This window comes from Coenobita brevimanus, chromosome 81, assembly GCF_032717465.1.
Source record: "Coenobita brevimanus isolate Jiangsu-jjx chromosome 81, ASM3271746v2, whole genome shotgun sequence".
NCBI classification, from domain to species: Eukaryota; Metazoa; Arthropoda; class Malacostraca; order Decapoda; family Coenobitidae; genus Coenobita; species Coenobita brevimanus.
The window spans coordinates 17,108,301-17,134,925 of record NC_137034.1 but is presented as its reverse complement, the minus strand read 5'-3'; the positions used below and the strand labels follow the sequence as shown (position 1 = coordinate 17,134,925).

General features: G+C 43.2%; 1 pseudogene; it reads left to right on the top strand.

Annotated features, from left to right (window-relative positions):
• The first annotated feature begins 1,512 nt into the window (after positions 1 to 1,512).
• LOC145409585 (5S ribosomal RNA) lies at positions 1,513 to 1,633 on the top strand (annotated as a pseudogene).
• The last annotated feature ends 24,992 nt before the right edge of the window (positions 1,634 to 26,625 follow it).

Below are 26,625 nucleotides of genomic sequence, written 5' to 3'. Positions count from 1 at the left end.
TTTTAACCCACCGCGTGCCAGTGCCGTTTTAAAACAGTCTGACAAAAATCTGCAGTCAGGACCAGTGCTGTTTTAAAATGGCTTAAAATGAAAACATTCACTGTGACTGCATTTTTCAAGATATGTGGGTAAAATTTGGTGGGTATGTATGTTTACTGTTCCTCTATCATGCCTCAGGCAGTCAAGGTCATACACCCACTCACTCCCCCCCTCAAGCTCACTCTGCTTCTCTCTGCCTGTGTACCTCACCCAGTGCTGTACATAGTGAAGGCATGTTGTAAATATTTTCACATAAGTGTAGGGACTATACATAGTGAAATCAAGTTTTGAATATTTTCTTGTAAGTGTAAGTACTGTTCATAGTGAAGTCAAGTTGTAAATACCTTCTTGTAAGTGTCAGGACTGTACATAGTGAAGTCAGGTTGTACCAATCTTCAAGTAAGTGTAAGACAATACATTCACAGTGAGTGAGAGACACTCAAATTGTGACAGATGTTGAAGTAATAAATAATCAGAAAAGTGTACTGAACATTGCTATACCTTCCCAGTATAAATACCTGAGTCTACCTTACATAGAAAACTGCTCTCTCTCACCTATGTGGCGAGTGTGAGAGAATGGGAATGCCTGTATATAAGTATGCAGGATTCAATAAAAACCTATTTCCAAGCTTCTGTGAGAATTTTAATGGTGAAATTCGTTGTTTTCTCATCAAAATCTAACATTTTAGCCAAAAAAAAAAGGTAAAAAAATGGCAGGCACGGAGTGCGACCCATAGGGCTAAAAATAGCTGGCAAGCGGCGGGTTAGTGGGAAACAGGAAGTATCAGTTTATGCTTGGCTTTTACCACCATTTCATGTTTACTGTAGTCTGGTTGGTCATACCTGACAGATGTTCATCCACTTTTAGCCACTTTACTTATTTAGTGGGAGAAGATAATATTACTGTACATCTCTCTCTCTCTCACTCTCTCTCTCTCTCTCTCTCTCTCTCTCTCTCTCTCTCTCGCTATATATATATATATATATATATATATAAGTTGGAGCCTCCGTGGTACAGTGGTAAGTGTGCATTTTCATACACTGGAGAGCGAGGGTTCGCGCCCCGCCAGGGTAATAAACTTTGGAAGCGTTCTCCCGGTCATGTACTGCTTTGGCAGACACCACGGGTGCTGTGGTTGAACCAGTGTCACATACTGTAAAGTATGTTTGCACCCAGTCGGCTTGTGCGGGCCGATTACACTTGGTTTACAGACTACACACACATCCAAAGCTGCTACAACAGTACAATTACACTTACAAGCACTTCTCACCCTACATACAATCTCTACCGGACAGTCTAAGCCACTTGGTAGAGATACAAAGGCTGTATTGTCCCTACTTCGGTCGGGATAGGCCGGTCCTGCAGTGGATACTCAAATGGCTCATGATGATGATATATATATATATATATATATATATATATATATATATATATATATATATATATATATATATATATATATATATATATACATACATATACATACCACGTTGAGTACACTGCTTCCCGTCCGATCAGCGAAGTTAAGCAATGCTGGGTCTGGTTAGTACTTGGATGGGTGACCGCCTGGGAACACCAGATGCTGTTGGCATCCCTACATGTGAAGTGGGGTTGGTGGAGGATTAGTGCCCCTCCCTGTAAAACAATTAACTCTAAGCCCTTGGCCACCCCGTCTGGGATACATGGCGTCTGGCAATGAATGAAATGATATATAATAGCTAGTATCACATTTCACAAACCATCCATAACAACTCAGCATGCGATGAAGAGGGAGTAGTTTTCTGTTTGATGGGATTATATCAATTATAACACCTGTCATTACATTATGCCAACAGTTCCTCCTGACCACCACCACCGTCACCGCCACCAGCAGCAGCAGCAGTTGTTGTAGTCCCAGTTTAATCTGAATGTAAACCAAGAGGACTGCAGGTTGAAAATGTCAATCTCTTTCAGTCCACCATCCTCCTTTCAGGGATAGGGAGGGATTAGAGTGACCTTTGTATATCTGGGCAGCTCCACCACCCAGCTATATCGATGCCACCCGGTGAAGGCGCCCCTCTCCACGACCATCCCCGTTCCTACGCCTCATACCTCTACCCTGGCCACCCTCCGTGCCACCACCAGCCTGACTTCCCTCCATACTTGCCATCAATTTCCACCATCTCTCCCCAACTGCCACCACATACTACTACCCTTAACACCCTCCGGTGTTAGAGTGGACGCCTCCACGTGGTGGCATTGACATAATTGAGTTGCTCCACTATCTAGTTATACAAATGTCCCTCAGCTTCCCCTTTATCCCGCTAAAGGAGGATGGTGGATTTCAAGAAGAGGGTCGCTTCATTCTGCAGTCCACTGGGTTCACACTGAGATGAACCTGAGGCAACAACAACAACAGTACCACCGTGTCTACCACAGGCATACGCTGTCTTTGCCACCGTTGTCACCCTGGCCAACCCTGCCATCACACAAGCACACCCCCACCCCGCCTCATCCTGCCATCACACCAGCACACCCCCACCCTGCCTCACCCTGCCATCACACTAGCATACCCCCACCCAGCCTCACCCTGCCATCACACCAGCACACCCCCACCCTGCCATCACACCAGCACAGCCCCACCCGGCCTCACCCTGCCATCACACCAGCACACCCCCATCTTGCCTCACCCTGCCATCACACCAGCACACCCCCACCCAGCCACACCCTGCCATCACACCAGCACACCCCCACCCAACCTCACTCTGCCATCAGACCAGCACATCCCCATCCTGCCTCACTTTGCCATCACACCAGCATACCCCCACCCTGCCATCACACCAGCCATCACACCATTACACCCCTACTCCGCCTTACCCTGCCATCACACCAGCACACCCCCACCCCACCTTACCCTGCCATCACACCAGCACACCCCCATCCCGTATCACCCTGCCATCACACCATTACACCCCTACCCCGCCTTACCCTGCCATCACACCAGCACACCCCCACCACACCTTACCCTGCCATCACACCAGCACCCCCCCACCCCGCATCACCCTGCCATCACACCAGCACACCCCCACCCAGTATCACCCTGCCATCACACCAGCACACCCCCACCCCACCTCACCCTGCCATCACACCAGCACACTCCCACCCCACCTCACCCTGCCATCACACCATCACACCCCCACCCCACCTCACCATGCCATCACACCAGCACCCCCCCACCCCTCCTCACCCTGCCATCACACCAGCACACCCCCACCCTGTCTCACCCTGCCATCACACCATCACACCCCCACCCTGTCTCACCCTGCCATCACACCATCTCACCCCCACCCTGTCTCACCCTGCCGCGCTGCACAAAATCCACCACACCTGCCACTGTGACACATCCAGGCTTTTCAAGTCTGTCTGTTCCTATCTGGCACCATCAGTTTCAGAACAGCGGGTGTCACTGGTACCCAAAAAAGACAAAGACAGAGGGGGGAGGTTATGAAGTGAGAAAAAGTGTGTTAACCAGAAGGCATTAGACTGAAACACAAATCATGTAATCCTTATAAATCTTTCTAGGAGGGGCAGTCTTAACGTTAAATGACATATATCTCTGTATTAAGATATTTGAGAGAGAGAGAGAGAGAGAGAGAGAGAGAGAGAGAGAGAGAGAGAGAGAGAGAGAGAGAGTAACAGTGGCACCGGAAACCATCTGTCTCTAGTCGTGAATGAAATCTCCTTGCTTGGAAGCGTATATTGGTAGACACCTCACAAGAGACAGCCACTCCATTGTTCCTCCTCCACCATCTCTCCCCCCCCTTCACCACCACCCTCTCCACACCTCCACCAACTTCTCCATCAGCTTCTCCACACCTTCTCCACCAGCTTCTCCACCAACTTCTCCACACCTTCTCCACCAGCTTCTCCACACCTTCTCCACCAGCTTCACACCTTCTCCACACCTCCTCCATCAGCTTCTCCACTAGCTTCTCTACACCTTCTCCACCAGCATTTCCACACCTTCTCCACCAGCTTCTCCACACCTTCTCCACCAGCTTCTCCACACCTTCTCGAACAACTTCTCCACACCTTCTCCATCAGCTTTTTCGCACCTTCTCCACCAGCATCTCCACACCTTCTCCACCAGCTTCTCCACACCGTCTCGAACAGCTACTCCACACTTTCTCCATCAGCTTTTTCGCACCTTCTCCACCAGCTTCTCCGCAGCTTCTCCATGAGCTTCCCTAGCATCTTCTCCGCCCGTTCTTCACCAGCTTCTCCACCCTTTCTTCATTAGCTTCTCCACCCCTTCTCCACCAGCTTTTCCACCTCCCCCCCACAAGCTTCTCCAACCCTTCTCCACCAGCTTCTCCACCTCTTCCGCACCAGCTTCTCCACCCCTTCTCCACCAGCCCCCTCAATGCCTCCAAGAAACCCTCGATCCCTCTTCTTCCATCACTCCTTTCACCCCTCGTCCTCCTCTGCCTCCTCCAGCTTCTCCATCACTCCTCCACCAGTCTCTTCTTCCCCAATCTCTCCACTCCTCCATCCCTCCTCTTCCACAATTTTCTTCACACCCTTTCTCCCCCACAAGTCCCTCCATCTCTCCTCCACCATTCCCCTACTCCGCCTCCTTCTTCCTCTTCCACCATCCTTTCCACCCCTCGTCATCAACTAGAACCTGTATCCCTCCTCCACTATTCTCTCCATACCTCCTCCACCTTTTCTCCTCAACATTTTCTCAATCCTTCCTCCTCCACCAGCAATTCAATCCCTCCTTCATTAGTCCCTCCACTCCTCCGTCCCTCCTCTTCCACCATTCTCTCCACCCTTCCTCCTCCCCGCATCCTCCGCATCTTCATCTACCGTCCAGTCGCTGACCTTTTTTTTTTTTTTTTTTATGCGAGGAAGAAGGAACCAAAGGCTGAGCCCGCAAACAGTTCCTACCAAGAAAAAAAAAAGTACAAAAGAAAGCCAAATTCAAGATCAGTTCATTTCGAGATGCCTGAACACACTGCGTTTGAAAGACTGGAGATCATAGGAAGTAGGAAATACAGACAGAGGGAGACAGTTCCAGAGTTGACCTGTTGCATAATTGAAGGACTGGGAGTAACAGTTAACTCTTGCATTATAGAGTTGGAGAGAAAAGGGATGAGAGTTTGTTGCTAGACGGGTGCTACACACTCGTGGCACAGGTGGAGGGATGCAAGCAGACAGTTCAGAGGAGCAGTGACCACTGAAGTAGCGATAGAAAGGAGATAAAGAGGCAACAGTGCTGCGAACAGAGATTGAAGGAAGTCAGTAAGAGGAGGACAGTTGATGGGACGAAAAGCCTTAGACTCCACCCTATTGAGAGGAGCTGTATGTGGGGAGACTCCCCACACATGAGAGTTATACTCTAAACAGGGGCGAATAAAACCCGTGTAGAAAGTCAACAACTGTGCAGGAGGAAAGAAGGCACGGAGTTGGCTTAGCACATCCAATCTCTTGGAAGCAGATTTTACCATAGATGCAATAATATCTTTTCAAGATAAGTCCCGAGTAAACGAAACTCCAGGCATGTTCAAGGATGATGCAGGATTAAACTGAATATTGTTAAACATTATTGGGTACACCTGTGGAAGATTTTGTCGGGTTGATAGGTGTAAGAACTGAGTCTTTGATGCATTAAAAACAAGATTATTTTCACGCCAGTCAGAGATACGAGCCAAGTCAGACATTAGGTGTGTCATAGCCTCATCTTTTGTTTGTTGAAGTAACTACTGAGATGGACGTTGCGGGAACCGAATGGAAAGGTGAAGGGTGGAGTCATCAGTGTATGAGTGGATAGGGTTAGATGTACAACTTAGAAGATCATTGATGAATTAAAGGAAGAGAGTTCGTGATAAGACAGAGCCCTGAGGAATACCACTGTTGATAGATCGAGGAGAAGAACGATGGCCGTCTACAACAGCGGCTATAGATCGACCAGAAAGGAAGCTAGAGATGAAGGCACAGGTAGAAGGATATAAACCGTAAGAGGGCAGTTTGGAAATTAAAGATTTATCCCAGACTCAGTCGAAAGCCTTTGAGATGTCAAGTGTGATGGCAAAGCTTTCGCCAAAGTCCCAAATAGAGGATCTGGCACAAGCGGCAAAGAAGGAAAGAAAAATGGATTGGCTGGTAAAATAAAATGCTTTCCATGACAAGACAAAAGGGAAGAGAAAAGAAATTCAAGAATCCATAAAGCAAATAAAGAAACTTGAAGAAAATGCTTAGAGAGATATATGCTAGATAGATACAGACTTCACTGTGTGTGTGTGTGTGTGTGTGTGTGTGTGTGTGCTTTTTATATGTACCTTACTGATAACCTGTCAATTGCATTGTACTTATTGAGATTTTAATGCTGCTTAACCCATTGGTGCCCAGCGTCCAATATAATGGACAGAACTGGGCATTTTCAAATCTTAATAAAGAAGCGAACCCCGGGGTAGTGACCTCTGAGCTTCGCGACTATGAGCCGATAGGCGGAGGGCTGTATGTTTAGTACCCGTCCAGAAAAATCTCTCTCACAGGAACTCTGTCCACTAATGGGTTAAACACTGGCAAATCTATCAGTTTCTTTAACTCATTGGTGTCCAGCGTCCAATATAATGGACAGAACTGGACATTTTCAAAACTTAATAAAGAAGGGAACCCCTGGGTAGGGATCTATGAGCTTCGCGACTATGAGCCGATAGGCGGAGCAAGGTTCGCTTAGTACCCGTCCAGCAAAATCCCTCTCACAGGAACTCTGTCCACTAATGGATTAAAAATGCTGCTTTATTAATAAAACAAGGCCTCATATCACTTGATGTAGCTAAAAGTGAAACATGCACTTAAAAAAAAAAATTGCTTCTGAAATAATACACAGCATATCTTACTAATCTTCATTTTTTAACCAAATGGTAAGAGTTTTTTTCGTTTGTTAATGTTTACCTTTAATTTGGTAGTATTTTTTATGCATGTGTGATATCTCTAGCCTGCGTGTAAACCACCATTAACCACTTTATGTAATTTACACATTTGCATGTATGCTGTATTTCAACTTTTGGATGTGGTGATAGATTCTCTGTTCATTACAACATATTGTCATTTGCTTCGTCATCATTATTACCAATTGTAATTTTACTGTACATTTACAACTGGAGAAAAAGGAAAATAAGATGGACCAGAAGGAAAGTGTATAGGCTATTAGAAAAGCTAAATGCATGCAATGTTGTTGCAATATAAGGATGGAATGAATAGATCACTTGTGGGCTATAGCTATTGGGCAGTTAATAAGATTGCTTTGCTTAGTGTACTGTTAATTTCTTTCTTTCTTCTTTTTTTTCTGACAGAACATGGTTAAATTCATAAAAGAGTGAACCAATTCATGTAGTCATGTCAGTAGAAGTTCAGTTGTATCTGAATTACAGGCATCTTATTAACTATGATCTTTACTGCGTTTGTGTCTCTGTGCCGTAATTCAAATCACCACATCTAATAGTTTGTATTATAAATAAAAGAAAATTAGTATACATAAATGTATTACTACAAATAAGAAAAAAAGGTGGTGATGGTTGGCTGAAGGGGAGGAACGAGGCCAACATTTGTCAATAATTGTCATGAATGAGTAATTATGTATTGCTATATAAGCAGCCGAAAAATGAAAAAAGTTGGTCAGGAAAAACTTATTTTGGTCACTGAAAAGTCAGGGAAATTTAGTTAATCTGGAATGTGGACACCCTGACCATTATAACCATCACCATCACTTACACCACCATAACCACCATCACCGTCACATACACCACCATAACCACCATCACTATCACATACAGTACACCACCATCACCATCACATACACCACCATCACCATCACTATCACATACAATACACCACCATAACCACCATCACATATACCACCATAACCATCACCATCACATATACCACCATAACCATCACTATCACATACACCACCATAACCACCATCACCATCACTTACACCACCATAACCACCATCACCATCACATACACCACCATAACCATCACTATCACATACAGTACACCACCATAACCACCATCACCATCACTTACACCACCATAACCACCATCACCATCACATACACCACCATAACCATCACTATCACATACAGTACACCACAGTTACCATCACTTTCACATATACCACCATAACCATCACCATCACATACACCACCATAACCATCATCATCACATACACCACCATAACCATCATCATCACATACACACCCATAATTATCATCACCACCACCACCATAACCATCACCATCACATACACCACCATAACCATCACCATCACATACACCACCATAACCATCACCATCACATACACCACCATAACCATCACCATCACATACACCACCATAACCATCACTATCACGTACATCACCATAACCATCATCACTATCACCGCCATAAATCACCACCACCATCACCACCACCACCATAACCATCACCACCACCACCACCATAACCATCACCATCACATACACTACCATAACCATCACCATCACAGACAGCACCATAACCATCACCATTACAGACAGCACCATAACCATCACCATCACCACTTCCACCATAAGCATCACCACCACCACCGTAACCATCACCACCACCACCACCATAACCATCACCATCACATACACCACCATAACCATCACCATCACATACACCACCATAACCATCACCATCACAGACAGCACCATAACCATCACCACCACCATAACCATAACCATCACCACCACCACCGTAACCATCACCATCACTACTACCACCACCATAATCATCACCATCACCATCACCACCATTATTATCACCACCATAACGTCCACCACCATAACCATCAGAACCATAACGACCACCAGCATAACCATCACGATCACTACCATCACCACTATAACCATTACCGCTGTAACCACCACCACCATTTCTCTATAACCACTACAGCCATATCACCAGCACAACATCTCACCCTCCATAGTTTCACCACCATCACAACGTTATGTAATCCCTCGTTCATCACAATAAGAGAGACACCACGATTTAATAACACATGAAAAAAAATATATTTACCTTAGCCAAGGAGGTTATGTTTTACCTCTCGCTGGTTTGTTTTTTTCTTTGTCTGTCTGGCTGTCTGTTAGCAGGATTACTCAAAAAGTTATGAAAGGATTTTGAACATATTTTGTGGTGAAGTAGGCCATGGGCCATGGAAGAAATTATTAAATTTTGGGTCGGATCCGGAGAAAGATCCGGAGTATCCCGCACAATATTTCGAAAGTTCTCAATGAATTTCAATGAAATTTTGTGGAAAGGTTGGCCATGGACCAAGAAAAAATTGATATAATTTTTGGGGGGATCTGAATCCAGATCCGGATCCTTTTCAATGGCAGTGGCATTGATGGAGGTATGTTCTCTCTGAGCACATTCTAGTTTGATGATAATACGGCACAGGGATCCCTAGAGAGTGGAGTGGACTCAAAGAGTTATGGGAAAATAACTTTGATAAATCCCACTCTCATCCTCCAAAGGAGCCACTTTCATCTTTCACTATTTTCCCTCTTCCATTCATTCGCTTCGTCACTAGCTTTCGCCTCCTCTCTTCTTTCTCCAAGAGAGCTACACTTCTTAGCTCCCTTTTTTTCTCTCTCTTCCAGCTCCATCTTCTCTATTCTGTCTGTCTGTCTGTCTGTCTCTCTCTCTCTCTCTCTCTCTCTCTCTCATATTGTATTTCTGGTTCATCCTCATTTTCATGGCCTGCTTTTCTTCTCATTCTTGTACAAAATTAATCTTCTTGTTCCCTTACCTCGCTTACTAAGTCTGCATTTTTTCATTCAGATTTCAACAATATTATCATTATCACCACCACCACCAGTATCATTGCCACCACCACCACCACCACCACCATTATCATCATCATCAGCTGCAGCAGCAGCAGCCAATTCCCCATTATATCATGCTCTCCAGTTATTGTATTTTCAATAATCATTAACTCATCTCACATCCACGCCTCTTCTTCTCATCAACTCGTGTATATTGTGCTTCTTTGCTCATCCACTCTCCCGACCCTTCCCTGTCCATCCCCAGACTTCATCCATGACAAGAAGCTTTGGGATGAGGTACGGAGGATCCGTGGAGTTTCTCCCCAGAATTCTTAGAAAATGGAGTCTCGCGAGACGCATTTCAATCCAGTTTTATAATTATGACACAAGGAACACATTATCGAAGAATTCGTAGGCGAAAATGGTGATGCACTATAGTTTAATTTCGCCCTCCGTTTATAATTTCAATACATTTACCTCCCAGCCTTCATACATTCACCACCCAGCCTTTTGTACATTCACCTCACTTTATACATTCATTTTCAGCCTTCATACACGCATTCTTACTTTCATACATTCAGTCATACCATATTCATTCACTTCTGTCTTAGTTCACTTACTACAACTCTCACATACTCGTCTCAAAACATACATCTCTCACTCTTCACACACACACACACACACACACACACACACACACACACACACACACACACACACATACACACACACACACACACACACACACACACACACACACACACACACAAGTCCTTCACCACTTCTCCAGCCCACTCACTCAATTCCCTTATGACCGTGACAGTCTTTTCTTTCTCTTTACGAATACTCTCTCTCTCTCTCTCTCTCTCTCTCTCTCTCTCTAAATAACTACTCTTGCCTTCTCGCTGCACCAAAGAAAGCTAAAGAGATATCCACAGAATTCCAAGGACAGGGAGGACCGAGAGAGGCTGCGAGGGTGTTGTGGTTGTCGAGGAGAGAAAAACATTAGTGTTGTGGTTAGGCTGGATGACGGAGGAAGGAAGGGAGGAGAAAGAAAAGGGGAGAGGGGAGAGAAAACAAGAAAGCTAAAGAAGAGAGAGAGAGAGAGACTCTCCTCTTTTCTCTGGTCACCTATTGCAGCTTTAACTTTCACCGTCCTCCTTGGCAATATCCCGACTTCTTTTTTTTTTTTTTCCTTCATACATTGCCCTACTCATTCATCACTTTTTTCTCATTCTCATCGCTACTGTACCTTTAATATCTTTCTCTCTCTCTCTCTCTCTCTCTCTCTCTCTCTCTCTCTCTCTCTCTCTCTCGCCGACGGAGCCTCTTCACTCGGGAAGGATCAGTAACGTCTCACCACACAGGGTAAAGAAAGGCTGGGGGAAGGCTGCTGTTCTGTTACGAAGCCCTCGCTCTCTAACTTAACCCCTTGCTTCCAGGTGACGTCCTTCTTAGTTCATTCTTGCCGCTTTTACATGATTTATTCAACTTTTCAAAGTCCTATTGTAGTGAAAGGACTAATTTTAGATCACAGTTAACCCCACCAACTCTAAACACCGAACTTAAGCTGAATAAAATTGTTTAGGAGGTTGCAAGAATATAATGAACGTGACGTGCCCAGGTATGATAGCTCAAATACCCTGTCGGAGATTGCATTCCAGGTCTCTTGATAACGAAAATACCGCGACGAATACTGTACCGGCTATGCCACCGCGGGACATTCAGTGATATGGCCTTTTATTCAAAGGCGTGAAGACTTTTAGCAAGTGGAAAATAATGGAAAACAGAAATTTCACGAGCAAGATTTAAAAAAAATCAAAGTATAGCAGCGAGTTATTAAGGGTCAAAAAGTCAAAATTAATGCAGAAATTTAGTTGTTTTTTTGAGGAATTTATTACTTTTTTTCATATTTTGGAAAAAAAAAAAACGATGCATAAGACCACGTGTCTTACTCAATCTTCACAGAATTACCGTCTGTTATTTTCTTCATGCTTTAGTTGGCTGGAATATTCAGATTCCAATCTTCCCTGCTTAGCCCAGAAACTATACTCGTTTTACTCTAATTTGGCCTAAAACTGCCATCCTTCCATCTTGAATGCTGAGTAGTAACAATTGGTTAAATCTAGAACATGGTGCTAGTCACGCAGAAGTAGTAAAGAAAGGACGTAGAGCCCTAAGCATTACCTTTTTCTGCCACTGAGCTAATTGAAATAAACAATGAAAGGAGGAAAACCGAGGCCAAGATAAGGTAAAACAGGTGTAACATATCCAAACGGCACTGCTTTCCTTTTATCCACTGGGGTTAGTTTCCAGTTTGACTGCATCATATCTCGGTACTACGAGTAATTGGTCCACGGGATAATCTGATAAACTTATATTACAAGGACTGGGTTTTGTGTATGATATATATATATATATATATATATATATATATATATATATATATATATATATATATATATATATATATATATATATATATATATTAAATAACGCAGTCGGCCAGCAGGAATGGTGGCCTAACACTTCTCTCTCAAAAAAATAAAATAATGTTCAACCAGTGACAGATAGTTTCACAATGAGCGCTGTGAGTGTTCTTTCCTAAAGCAACTCTTCTTTATGAATAGTTGATATCACTGGCTGTTTTAAAAAAAATATTAATTAATCCGTCTTTATGTTGTATGTATTAAAACATCAATCACATTCATGAAGAGTTACTGAAAAATGTTTCCAAACGATTCCTCCTATGTTTCAAAATATAAAGACAAAACAGTTTCACATATTTCTTGGGTCAAGTCTTCCAATAAACTCTGATGATCTCAATGTCAATAACCCTCACGTGTTGTTGTCCCGAAGGAGGGAAGAATGAGGAGTGGAAATGGGGAAGGGAGAGGGTAGGTACGAGTAAGAAGGCAGTGACGGGATGTTGCTGGTAACCTGAATGACAGTGAAGGTGACGAAATATCTTCCCGTCCTAATTATAATTCTCTGGAGGAAGCAAAAATAAAATTCTGAAGATGTCATAGTAATCAGGTTATTAGAGACTGATGTTAAAGTATCCATTACAAAAGATATTCGATATCTTAACAACACTATTCAGGGATGAGAAAATTAAACAAAGAAGTGATTATGGTGTGGGACCTAATCAAAACATTTAAGACAGCGACAAGGGCACGAGAACGGGCGGAATGGGGAACTGATCCTGTAGATTTCTCGTGTATATATATATATATATATATATATATATATATATATATATATATATATATATATATATATATATATATATATATACACGAGTATGTATAATATTCGTATACGTAGACAGACAGACAGACAGACATAGAGAGATAGGTGTAGATATGCGCCATCTTACCAGGAATATATATATATATAGATATATATATATATATATAGAGATAGATATATATATATATATAGATATATATATATATATATATATATATATATATATATATACATAGAGAGAGAGAGAGAGAGAGAGAGAGAGAGAGAGAGAGAGAAAGTTACCTTAGTACACGTGACGCCAGGAAACTGGCTGTCATGTTGCCTCATATTAATACAACACCCTGGGCTGCCAAACTGACACCAGGATTTGTCTAATCAGTACTAATATCAGCGTTCCTGTGACAGTCCCGTGCTCTTTGCTCCCTCCCTCCCCTGCTGTGCCTGTTGTGTGCCCTTCTGCCTCTTCTGTACCCTACAATCTATTGCCTGCTGTGTAATGTGTTCCCTTCCCTGCTGCTTCTGCCCTACCCTGCAGGCTTCTCCCTGCCCCGCTGCCTCTCTCCTACCCTGCAGTTTTCTCCCCCCCCCCCCTGCTGCCTCTCCCTTACTCTCCTCTCCCCTCTTCGTGCTGTCTCCCTCTTCCCTGTTAAATCGCCTGTACCCTGTCACGTTTTGTTAATCCATATCTGTTTGTCTTAAGTCCAGCCTGTTTGTTCCCCCCCCACACACACTTTGTTTTCGTTCTTTCTCCTGCTGTTCGTTGTTCCTCTGCTTATATCTGATCCTCCGTCCCTCTGTAAACACTGCCCCCTTGTCTGATTTACCGTCCTTCTCTCTCTCTCTCTCTCTCTCTCTCTCTCTCTCTCTCTATCTATCTATCTATCTATCTATCTATCTATCTATCTCACACACACACAGACACGTCTGATTGTCTGTCTCACAGATGTGTCTTCATGCCTATTGTCTGTTCATTGGTTAACTCTGGTCTCTAGATCTGACTTTGTCTCTCTGTCTCCTTGTCTGACCGTCTGTCCCGTACCTATCACCGTGCTTTGTTAACGCTATATCCCCACGTCTGACTCTGTGTGCCTATTAACTCTTTGCCTTCATGTCTGACTATGTGCTCCTCTGTTAACTGTCTGTCCCTCTATTCTTCTTCTCCATGTCTGTCTCTGTCTCTGTCTCCTACCGCCTGAGTGTTCGTCTGGAATATCTCCACTACCAACGGTCCATCTCGTCCACTTGTTTCTGTCCCAGTGCCTGTTTCCATCATCAGTTCTTTGGTTCTCTCTCTTGTCAATTTTTGCTTCCTGCCGTCTGAAGAGAGGCGGTAAGTCGTGGGGTTTGAGGCCACCAGCTTCCAGCTCCAGAGGCCTGTGTTTTCCTCATACACCAACAAATGGAGTTACAGTGTGCCAGTAAATTCTACATACTAGGGTGCTGCCTACCCATTACATTTACTGGGAAGGGCGTACGTCACTAGGCAGCAGTACTTTTTTTTTTTTTTTAATGAAATACTTGTTGCCTTATAGAATAGTTGTTAAAGAAGGAAAATGTATATACAATATATCAGATACTATCGCCCCTCGACACACTGCAGACCAGAGTTGTGGCAGTTATGATTCACTGCTCATATCACTCACTAAACATGACCTAATCACTAGTGTGTGTTCCTGCTGACTATACTCTTCTCACTGTTACGTGTATACTTTGAAAGAATGTTATATAAGTGATGCAGTTCTATACCAGATTTATAAAGCTTATTGCCGCATTACATAAATTTTCCGCTTATGGGTATTTTTTCAATTCACTTATATTCCTTGGCGATCAAACAAATATCGGCTTTCGTCAGCAGTAAATTCCTAGCTGACTGATAAACTGATGCGGGACACACAGTAAGATAAACTTTTTAAAATTCGAGACAGCCAGATCCGGAAGGTGACCTTTGGCCACAGCGGGCGTGCACACTCAAAGCTTTAAGCGTCCTACACACACAAGACGAGACTACACTTAGCAGACTTCCTAAACTATCCACGGGGGAGGAATTTAACTTTTTCTCCGTCTTTCACAGAAAAAAAAAAAAAAACATAAAATGCTGCTAATCCTGTGTGAAACTCAATGCTACCGCGACACGAATTAATTTACGCCCTTCAGTGTGATGATCTCTTTTATACAGCTTTAGAGAGAGAGAGAGAGAGAGAGAGAGAGAGAGAGAGAGAGAGAGAGAGAGAGAGAGAGAGGTGAAGAGTAAACTAGTAAACTAAGCCTTCATTAATCCCTCCACTACACAGCCTCTCTCCTAAGTTGAATAAAACCATCTGACAGTGGCAAAATAAACTACAAATGTTATGTCATCGGACTGAAAGGCCTGAGTGAAATTCCTGCCCCAAGAAAGTATTAAAAACTATCTTAATTCACCTTCTGGAAAGATGCATGACAGGTAACTTCATGTGGCTGCCGTCTTACGACTTCACTTATATACCTGTGAGAAACTTCGAAAACCCTGCAGCACATAGAATAAAGAAAAGTTCCTGTGATCGATAGCAAAAAATACTTCTACGTCTTGATAACTTCCCATAATGCACATCAGGGAAGCGTCTTATCACACTGGGTCATCAGCGTTAATTCTGAACCCGGAACCGGATTCACAGACAACTTTAAGGTCAGCTCCTGGTCGTAACTGTCATTTGTTTGCCAAGGATAGACAGTGGGAGTGTAGATCTTACCCTTCTTGTGTTCGTCCTGTAAAAAATACATTGTAATTACGAGAGAAAAATCACAGCAAGTTATTTAACAGGAATGACAGGGTAGGATGAGTGCAGAGTTTTGTCGTGTTTTCTGTTCTTGCAAAAACTAATCTAACATATGACTTAGAACATATATGTTTCAGAATTCCACCCCCCAAGCCTCCCTAACTGGTAGTGTGTGTGTGTGTGTGTGTGTGTGTGTGTGTGTGTGTGTGTGTGTGTGTGTGTGTCCGGGAGGTGCCATGCAGTCATCGCCACACAACTCAGCGGCGGATGTTAGAGATGTGGGGAGAGGAAAGGGTGGGGAGAAGGGAAAGAAGGGAAGGAGAGGAAAGAAAGGGGCTGGGAAGGAGAGGAAAGAAAGGGGCTGGGAAGGAGAGGAAAGAAAGGGGGTGGGAAGGAGAGGGGAAGGAGGTGGAGAGGAGAGGAGGTGAAGGGGCCGAGAAGGAGAGGAGGGGATGGCACTGGGGAAGGCAGGAGGGGAAGGAAGTAGAGAGGAGAGGCGGAGAAAGTGAAAGGGTGGGAAGGAGAGGAGGGGAAGTTGCTAAAGAGCTGAGAGGAAGGAGATGGAAGGAGAGGAGGAAGGATGTGGAGTGGAGAGGACGGGAAGGGATTGGGAAGGAAATGAGAGGTTGGGAAGGAAAGGAAGGGTGGGAGAGGAGGGCGGGGAATAAAAATGGAGAGAAAGACACAGGGAGACAAGAGGAAGAAGGGTCAGGGATGATGAGATGAAACTGGAAGGAAATAATCAGAAGGGGCAGGGAAGGAAAGAGGAGAGGGGTTGTGGAGGAGGGGAAGTATCAGGGAAGGGGATAACGATAAGCAGATGGGTTACAATAGTAAATGTAAATGATTCACTAATGAGATAAATATGACAGAACCAAAGGCAGGATAAAGTTAGTGATAATAAAATGATGATAGAAGAAGAAGACAGACTGATAAATTAACGAAGACAGTTACCGCGAGTAGTAGCAGGAGGTGAGGATAAGCATATACATTGCTGTACATGTGGACTTGGTGGAAGACAGATCAGGATAGGTTGTTAATGTCGTGGAGGTGTTAGGATAGAATGTGGTCATTACAAGTAGTTAGTAAGTTAATAATGACAAAATGGATTAAGTTCAGTGCCTTCTTTAAAAAGCGACTTCAAGGAAAGGAATGACGGGAACGGACGTCACCACTTTTGTATTGGCGTAGGATAAGTCAGTGAACGGAATCAGAAGGTACCCCTGCAGGTGGCATGACTGCGTGAATGGTGGCGAGAGGCAAGTCCATCTCATAACAGGCGATTCAAAAATACTGTGGTACAGAGCCTTGTTTTAGGTTAGGAAATATAATATATATATATATATATATATATATATATATATATATATATATATATATATATATATATATATATATATATATATATATATGTATTGTTACATAGCCTATGATTTCATCATCCTTTGTGTAATTCTAACATACAGTATGCTGCATGTTTGATCACGAGCGTGTTCTACCTCAGTCCCCCCTTCTACCGTTATAGTAGAGTAAGTCGTTCTTTCTGTTGTTCAGAGCAGGATTGTCAACTCTTTGTCCCCATGGCTTCATTTGCGCGTCCTTCTTACAAGTTGTATCAAGCTCTGCCGGCCCCTATATAATGAGCTCAGTCTCTGCATCATTGCCACTTAGATCTACTCCTCATTTTGCTCACATCTCTGTCCTCCCCTGTACAGTTGTTATTATTGTGAGTGCTCAGGAAGTCTCCAGCCATCTAACTGCTGTGTAATTTGAGTATGAGTGTTATTACATTTTGTTCTTGTACTGTATAACATAAGGTGTTGATTTGTAGGCCTAGTGAGGTTTTTGTGCTTAGTGTAAAGTTTTACTATCAGCCATCATTAATAATATTTTGTATCTGTAATAATATATCTGGCATTCACTGAGTATTATCTGGTATCTCATTTTAACAGGGCTGACTAAGATAAATTTACTCATGCTAATTTTGTGTTAATAGAGGCTATTGCTGTTAACCATATATTTAACCCGTTTTTTGCCATTACATTATCCTTATGAGTCCTGAATGTTTTGTTGTTAGTTTGAGCATTAAACTTTAACTTGTAATTTTACCTAACTCTTTGTTTTGAACCTGGAACTTTGCGGGACAGTTTTCTCTGTTCCGTAACATAAATTTGGCGACCTCTTATCAGGATATTCAGGATATTATCATAAGGATATTGCTTGATATTTTGTGACTGTGATTTATTCATGACGTCTACTATTTCTACACTTGATGAAGCCAAAGATTTTTTGTCAAATGTGCAAACAGTGTGTGATGTAGAAAACAGAACAAAGAATGAACTTAAGCTTGTTGCTCAACAATTGGGAATTGCAGTTCACTCTCATCATTCTAAAGATCAAATTGTTGGCATGATTAATAAAAGCTTGTTTAATGTAACTCCTCCAAATGAGCAAACACAGATTGAAATTGCTAAGTTACAGCTAGCTCTGCAGGAGGCTCGTGCTAAGGAAGCTGAATTTCAGGCAAATGCTAAGCAGGCGGTGTCTCAGGCTCGTATTCAGGAGGCTGAATTTCAGGCAAATGCTCGTATTCAAGAGGCACAGGTACAGGCTCAGGCACAAATTGAACTTGCTACGATTCAGGCAGACCATGAGTATCGCATGAAACAAGGTGGAACTGGATCATCTAGCTCTGATGATTTTGATGTGGCTAAAAATGTTAAACTTGTCCCTCCTTTTAATGAATCTGATATAACAAAGTATTTCCAGTTGTTTGAGAGGGTAGCTACAGGTTTTAATTGGCCAAAAAAGTATTGGCCAGTACTTCTTCAAACTGTTCTCACCGGTAAAGCTCAAGTAACTTATGCATCTTTGCCTCAGGATCAATCTGATAATTATGATGTAGTTAAGAGCTTGATTCTTAAGGCCTATGAGCTTGTTCCTGAAGCCTATAGAGTAAAATTTAGGACAAGTTATAAGCAAGATAAGCAATCCCATGTTGAGTATGCAAAAATCAAAGAAGATCTGTTAGAGCAGTGGTTAAATTCTAAGAATGTGGATTCTGATTTTGACAGATTTAAGCAGATGATTTTGCTGGAGGACTTCAAGAGGTGTATTAATAAAGATGTAAGCCTATATCTTGATGAGAAAAGAATAGATAATTTGTCTGATGCTGCAGTTTTAACTGATGAATATGTTCTCACTCACAAGAGATATTCTAGAGAAAAAGGGAAAGCTGAGAGTAAGTACGTTGCCTCTACTCAGAGTACAGGTAACAGGAATGAGAATAAAGATGATGTTTCTCAGGAAGTACATACCAGCTCCACCTCTAGATTTCAGAAAAGTAAATGTACTTATTGTAGTAAGCTTGGTCATACTACGGAGAAATGTTTCAGGAGACAGCGTGATGTGAACAAAAAGGAGTCTTTAAATATTCAGTCAATTAGTCTAGTGTCCACCCTTGAGAGTTCCCATAATTCTTTAACTGAGTTAACTGAACCTGCTTTGAGGGGTAACTTAAATTCTCATGATGGAGCTCCTCTTTTGAGCAGTAACGTGGGTGACACTCTCAAGAGTTCATGTGCTAATTTCCTGTCTGATGGTTTTGTCAGTCCTCTGGACAGTAATGACAGGAAATCAGTTAAAATATATCGTGATACAGGTGCTTGCCAATCCCTTATGCTGACCAGTGTTCTAGGCTCTAATGTTAATTCCTCTGATGAAACTGTAATCTTACAAGGTGTAGGGAATAATTACTTCTCTGTCCCTCTGTGCAGAGTGAATTTAGAGTCTGGTTTTGTTAATGGTTCCGTTATGGTTGGGTTGGTTGAGACACTCCCAATGTCAGGTGTAACTTTCTTACTTGGAAATGATATTGGTGGAAGTCAAGTGTGTCCAGCTCCTCAGTTGTCTAGTGAGCCAGTGGCTGCGGCCCACGGTTGTGATGTCCCTGATGTGTTCCCTGCATGTGCTGTCACTAGGGCTAAGTCTAAAGTTACTGGTGACTTAGAGGATAATGATGATGATGATGTTATCCTAGCTGACACTTTTCTTGCTAATTTGGACCACTCACCAGATGAGGCAGTACCCCGTAGTGTTGATAATTTGTCTCGTCAAGAGTTGGTTGAGTTGCAAGTTGCTGACCCTGAGTTGAAAGGTCTAGCTAACTCTGCTTGCAGTGAGGAAGAGTCAGCTGGTGCTTCTACTTGTTATTATATAAAGTCAGGAGTACTTATGAGGAAGTGGAGACCCCCAACAGCATCAGCCGACTGTGAATGGGAGGTTGTACATCAAGTTGTCATCCCTCATGTTTGTAGGCAGGATATCATTAGAGTGGCTCATGATTCCAGTTTGGCAGGACACCTTGGAGTGAGGAAGACTGTGGCACGCATTTTGAAACACTTCTACTGGCCAGGTATCTTCAGGGATGTTTCCTGGTATTGTAAGTCTTGTCACACCTGTCAAGTTGTGGGGAAGTGTAATCAGACCGAAAAGCTTGCACCTCTAGTTCCCATTCCTCCTTTTGAGGCGCCATTCACCCGTGTGTTGGTGGATATTGTGGGCCCTCTTCCTAAGACGTCTTCAGGATTTTCTTATGTGTTGACCCTGATTGATATGGCTACTCGTTATCCTGAAGCCATTCAACTTAGAAATATCTCAGCAAAGAACGTGGTTAAGGAAATGCTAGGGTTCTTCACAAAGTTTGGTCTGCCCAAGGAAGTACAGTCAGACCGGGGAAGTAATTTCATGTCAAACGTTTTCAAGCAGTCTCTGAAAGAGTTGGGCATCACCCAGATCACGTCTTCAGCTTACCATCCCCAGACCCAAGGAGCGTTGGAGAAATATCATCAAACACTCAAATCGATGCTCAAGAAATACTGTTTGGAACATCAGAAAGACTGGGATAAAGGTCTTCCATTCGTTGTGTTTGCCGCAAGAGAATCTCCAAATGAATCACTGGGCTTCTCACCCTTTGAACTACTGTTTGGCCATGAAGTAAGAGGACCCCTTAAGCTACTGAAGGAATGCTGGCTGTCGGAGGAAGATGACGTCAACCTGCTGGAGTATGTGATGAAGTTCAAAGAACGGCTGTCCACTGCTTTACAGCTGGCGAGAGAGAATTTAGGAGCTGCTCAGGAGAAGATGAAGACTTGGTATGATAAGAAGTCCAGGTTACGCCACTTTCAGCCAGGAGATCAGGTTTTGATTCTGCTACCAGTTCATGGGCAACCTCTTCAAGCCAAGTTTAGTGGTCCTTATTTCGTGGAGAAGAAACTCAGTGATGTCAACTATGTCATCGCCACACCAGATCGTAGAAAGAACAAGCAACTTTGTCACATCAACATGATAAAGTTATATCACAGGCGGGACGAAAATAACCCAGTCTGCACTGTAGCTGTTCCACCCGAGTCTGCAAGTGAAGTTCTCCCATGCAGCATGAGCCTGAGTGATAGTTTGGGGAAGAATCCTGATATCATGAATGATCTCCAGACTAAGCTTTCTCATATACCTCCCGAGGAAAGGCAGGAGTTTTCGGCCTTACTGCAGGAGTACCCGCAAGTGTTCCGTGCTACTCCAGGAAGAACCACTGTGTTGATGCATGATGTCGATGTTGGAGACGCAAAGCCAATTAAACTGCCTCCTTACCGTGTGAACCCAGTGAAAGTTCCTCTCATCCAGAAGGAGCTTGGCTACCTGTTGGACCACAAGATGATTGAGCCCTGTCAGAGCGAGTGGAGTTCTCCTGTCACTCTAGTCCCTAAGTCAGGGGGGTCACAGCGGCTTTGCATCGACTACAGACGTGTCAATCAGATAACCAAAACAGACACTTACCCTCTCCCTCGTGTGGAAGATTGCATAGACAAGATTGGAAAGGCTAGGTACATAAGTAAGTTTGATTTGTTAAAGGGATACTGGCAAGTACCTATGACTGAACGTGCTAGGGAGATCTCATGTTTTGTAACACTAGGAAAGGCTTTTGCATGTTCCGTAATGCCATATAGTATGAAGAATGCACCAGCCACATTTTAGAAGCTCATGAATGTTGTAACAGAGGGTTTGGCAGGGTGTGTTGTTTATATTGATTATGTATTAATTTTCAGTGACAACTGGAAAGATCACCAATGCCATGTCAGTAAATTTCTTGAGCGTTTGGTTCAGGATAATCTTGTAGCTAATTTATCAAAGTGTGAGTTTGGTCAAGCTAAAGTTCAGTACCTTGGGTACGTAATTGATGATGGACATGTTGCACCACCATCAGCTAAGGTTCAGGTTATAAGTGATCTTCCCAGACCTAAAAGTAGGAAAGAGCTACAAGGATTTTTGGGAATGGTAGGTTATTACAGGAGATTTGTTCTTAACTTTTCAATTCTTGTATCACCGCTTACGGACCTACTGAAAAAGGGAGTTAAATTTGTCTGGACCGATAACTGTGAATCCTCTTTCAACAAACTTAAAGCTATCCTATTAAGTCAGCCAGTGCTTGCTACTTCAAATTTTGCTAAGACTTTTAAGATGGCTGTTGACGCAAGTGATACAGGAGCTGGGGCTGTTTTGCTGCAAGAGGATGATCAGGGTATTGAACACCCTGTATCTTATTACAGTAAGAAGTTCACTCCACCTCAAAAGAACTACTCAACTATTGAGAAAGAGCTTTTGGCCTTGATTTTGGGTTTACAGCATTTTTCATTTTATTTGTGTTCTGATTTTGACCCCATAGTCACTTATACCGATCATAACCCACTGAAATTCCTTAGTAAGTTTAAAGATAAAAATCAGAGATTGACAAGATGGAGTCTACTTCTTCAGGAGTATTCATTAGACATACAACATGTCAAGGGGAAAGAAAATGTTATTGCAGATTGCCTATCTAGACTTTAGACAGATTGTTTTAGAGTAATAAGAAATTTCCTTTGTAAATTTCTTTTTCTTTGTGAGGAGGTGTTACATAGCCTATGATTTCATCATCCTTTGTGTAATTCTAACGTACAGTATGCTGCATGTTTGATCACGAGCGTGTTCTACCTCATTCCCCCCTTCTACCGTTATAGTAGAGTAAGTCGTTCTTTCTGTTGTTCAGAGCAGGATTGTCAACTCTTTGTCCTCATGGCTTCATTTGCGCGTCCTTCTTACAAGTTGTATCAAGCTCTGCCGGCCCCTATGTAATGAGCTCAGTCTCTGCATCATTGCCACTTAGATCTACTCCTCATTTTGCTCACATCTCTGTCCTCCCATGTACAGTTGTTATTAGTGTGAGTGCTCAGGAAGTCTCCAGCCATCTAACTGCTGTGTAATTTGAGTATGAGTGTTATTACATTTTGTTCTTGTACTGTATAACATAAGGTGTTGATTTGTAGGCCTAGTGAGGTTTTTGTGCTTAGTGTAAAGTTTTACTATCAGCCATCATTAATAATATTTTGTATCTGTAATAATATATCTGGCATTCACTGAGTATTATCTGGTATCTCATTTTAACAGGGCTGACTTAGATAACTTTACTCATGCTAATTTTGTGTTAATAGAGGCTATTGCAGTTAACCATATATTTAACCTGTTTTTTGCCATTACATTATCCTTATGAGTCCTGAATGTTTTGTTGTTAGTTTGAGCATTAAACTTTAACTTGTAATTTTACCTAACTCTTTGTTTTGAACCTGGAACTTTGCGGGACAGTTTTCTCTGTTCCGTAACAATATATATATATATATATATATATATATATATATATATATATATATATATATATATATATATATTTATATATATATATATATATATATATTTCTCAGACCTACTTTGTATGAAGCGGGAGGAGGGAGACATCGAGCTGAAATTTCCTTTTACTTTTATCCATAACACCCAACAGTATCAGTTCTCGCACTACTTCTCCCCACCACGTATGATTATAAGAAAAACAGAGAGGGTGGGTGGAGGATGAGGAGGAGACTGGCATAGGTAGACAGGGTGGAGAGGCTGTAAGTAAGACAGGTGGAGCAGTGTTTGGAGGTAGGTGGTGAGGTGTGGAGGTTTAGTAAAGAGGTGGAGAAGGGACTGGAGATACGTAGATGAGGCGTCAGATCAATACCCCAACATTACTGTGGGTGGGGCTGAGGTGTTACACTCACTCAATCACTCACTGTCTCTCTCTCCTCCTCACACACACACACACACACACACACACACACACACACACACACACACACACACACACATACACACACACACACACACACACACACACACACACACACACACACACACACACACACACACACACACACACACACACACACACACACACACACACACACACACACACACACACACACACACACACACACAAAACACACACACACACACACACACACACACACACACACACACACACACACATCCACAGACACACACACACTCACACACACACACACACACACACACACACACACACACACTCTCTCTCCTCTCTCTCTCTCTCTCTCTCTAGTCAGTCAGTCAGCAGTATCACTTTGTCAGCCTCGCTGTTAGTTGTAGGTTGTCAGAGTCTTTTTCTGGGATATAGGGTGTAGTCCTGTTGGTGTTGTGACGCTCCTGGTTGTGGTTACATTAATAGTTCAATTATTATATTTCACTTCATGTTACAGTCTAAAGATTTATTACCGGCTGGATAGTGGGTTTACATTCCTTGGGTCTGGGTGCAGCTGCCTTACTAACTGCCAGCATATAAACCCGTCTCCAGCTGCCTTACCAATTGCCAGCATATATACCCGTCTCCAGCTGCCTTACCAACTGCCAGCATATAAACCCGTCTCCAGCTGCCTTACCAACTGCCAGCATATAAACCCGTCTCCAGCTGCCTTACCAACTGCCAGCATATAAACCCGTCTCCAGCTGCCTTACCAACTGCCAGCATATAAACCCGTCTCCAGCTGCCTTACCAACTGCCAGCATATAAACCCGTCTCCAGCTGCCTTACTAACTGCCAGCATATAAACCCGTCTCCAGCTGCCTTACCAACTGCCAGCATATATACCCGTCTCCAGCTGCCTTACCAACTGCCAGCATATAAACCCGTCTACAGCTGCCTTACCAACTGCCAGCATATAAACCCGTCTCCAGCTGCCTTACCAACTGCCAGCATATAGGCTAAACCCGTCTCCAGCTGCCTTACCAACTGCCAGCATATAAACCCGTCTCCAGCTGCCTTACCAACTGCCAGCATATAAACCCGTCTCCAGCTGCCTTACCAACTGCCAGCATATAAACCCGTCTCCAACTGCCTTACCAACTGCCAGCATATAAACCCGTCTCCAGCTGCCTTACTAACTGCCAGCATATAAACCCGTCTCCAGCTGCCTTACCAACTACCAGCATATATACCCGTCTCCAGCTGCCTTACCAACTGCCAGCATATATACCCGTCTCCAGCTGCCTTACCAACTGCCAGCATATATACCCGTCTCCAGCTGCCTTACCAACTGCCAGCATATAAACCCGTCTCCAGCTGCCTTACCAACTGCCAGCATATATACCCGTCTCCAGCTGCCTTACCAACTGCCAGCATATAAACCCGTCTCCAGCTGCCCTTTTTTTTTTTTTTTTAAATAACAGATCAGAGGAAGGAAAAATAAATGAATAAAAAAAAAATAATCCATACACCAGATTACTGGTGTCCTCTGTTCATAAAATATCTGTAACAGACTTGAACAGCTATGGGTTAAAATTTGGAAGGAAACAACTCTGGGGAAGTGAGTTCCTGAGAGATGCAGTTCGGGGAACGGTGTGAACAAGCTTCCAGTTTTTTTATCAGTAATTTCAAAAGCATGTGATGATAATCATAGAACAAATTTATGACCATTGTGTAACATCGCTCTTCATTTTGTAATGTGGCATGCTGACTGATCCTATCTGACAAATATTGGTGTCCATCATTTTGTATCAGTATACCAGCATATAAACCCGTCTCCAGCTGCCTTACCAACTGCCAGCATATAGGGTAAACTCGTCTCCAGCTGCCTTACCAAGTGCCAGCATATAAACCCGTCCCCAGCTGCCTTACCAACTGCCAGCATATAAACCCATCCCCAGCTGCCTTACCAACTGCCAGCATATAAACCCGTCCCCAGCTGCCTTACCAACTGCCAGCATATAAACCCGTCTCCAGCTGCCTTACCAACTGCCAGCATATAAACCCGTCTCCAGCTGCCTTACCAACTGCCAGCATATAAACCCGTCTCCAACTGCCTTACCAACTGCCAGCATATAAACCCGTCTCCAGCTGCCTTACCAACTGCCAGCATATAAACCCGTCTCCAGCTATATGCCCTTGCTATCAGTCCCTCATCCTCCTATTTTATTCCCCAGGCACCTGTTCCTGCATTAATATCATCCTTCATGGACCTGCTTCTCCTCATAGATCTGTTTCCCTTCTGGATCTATTTTCGCTCTGACATTTTCCACACACACCTTTTTTTTCCTCATCGATCAATTTTTCCAGTGGATCTTTTTCCTCTACCTATTTTTCCTGTATTTCCCTTATATTTATTTTCCTCCTTGTACCTATTTTCCCCACAAACCCATTTCTCCCGTTGAACTGTCTTCCCTCCAGGGACCACTTTTCCCCCTTGGGCTGTGTTCACTATGGACCTATTGTCCCTCATGGGTTTAGTTTTCCACGTGAGGCAGCACTGATTCTCACAATGACCTATGTTCTCTCACAAACCTATTTCCCAGATGGACCTAC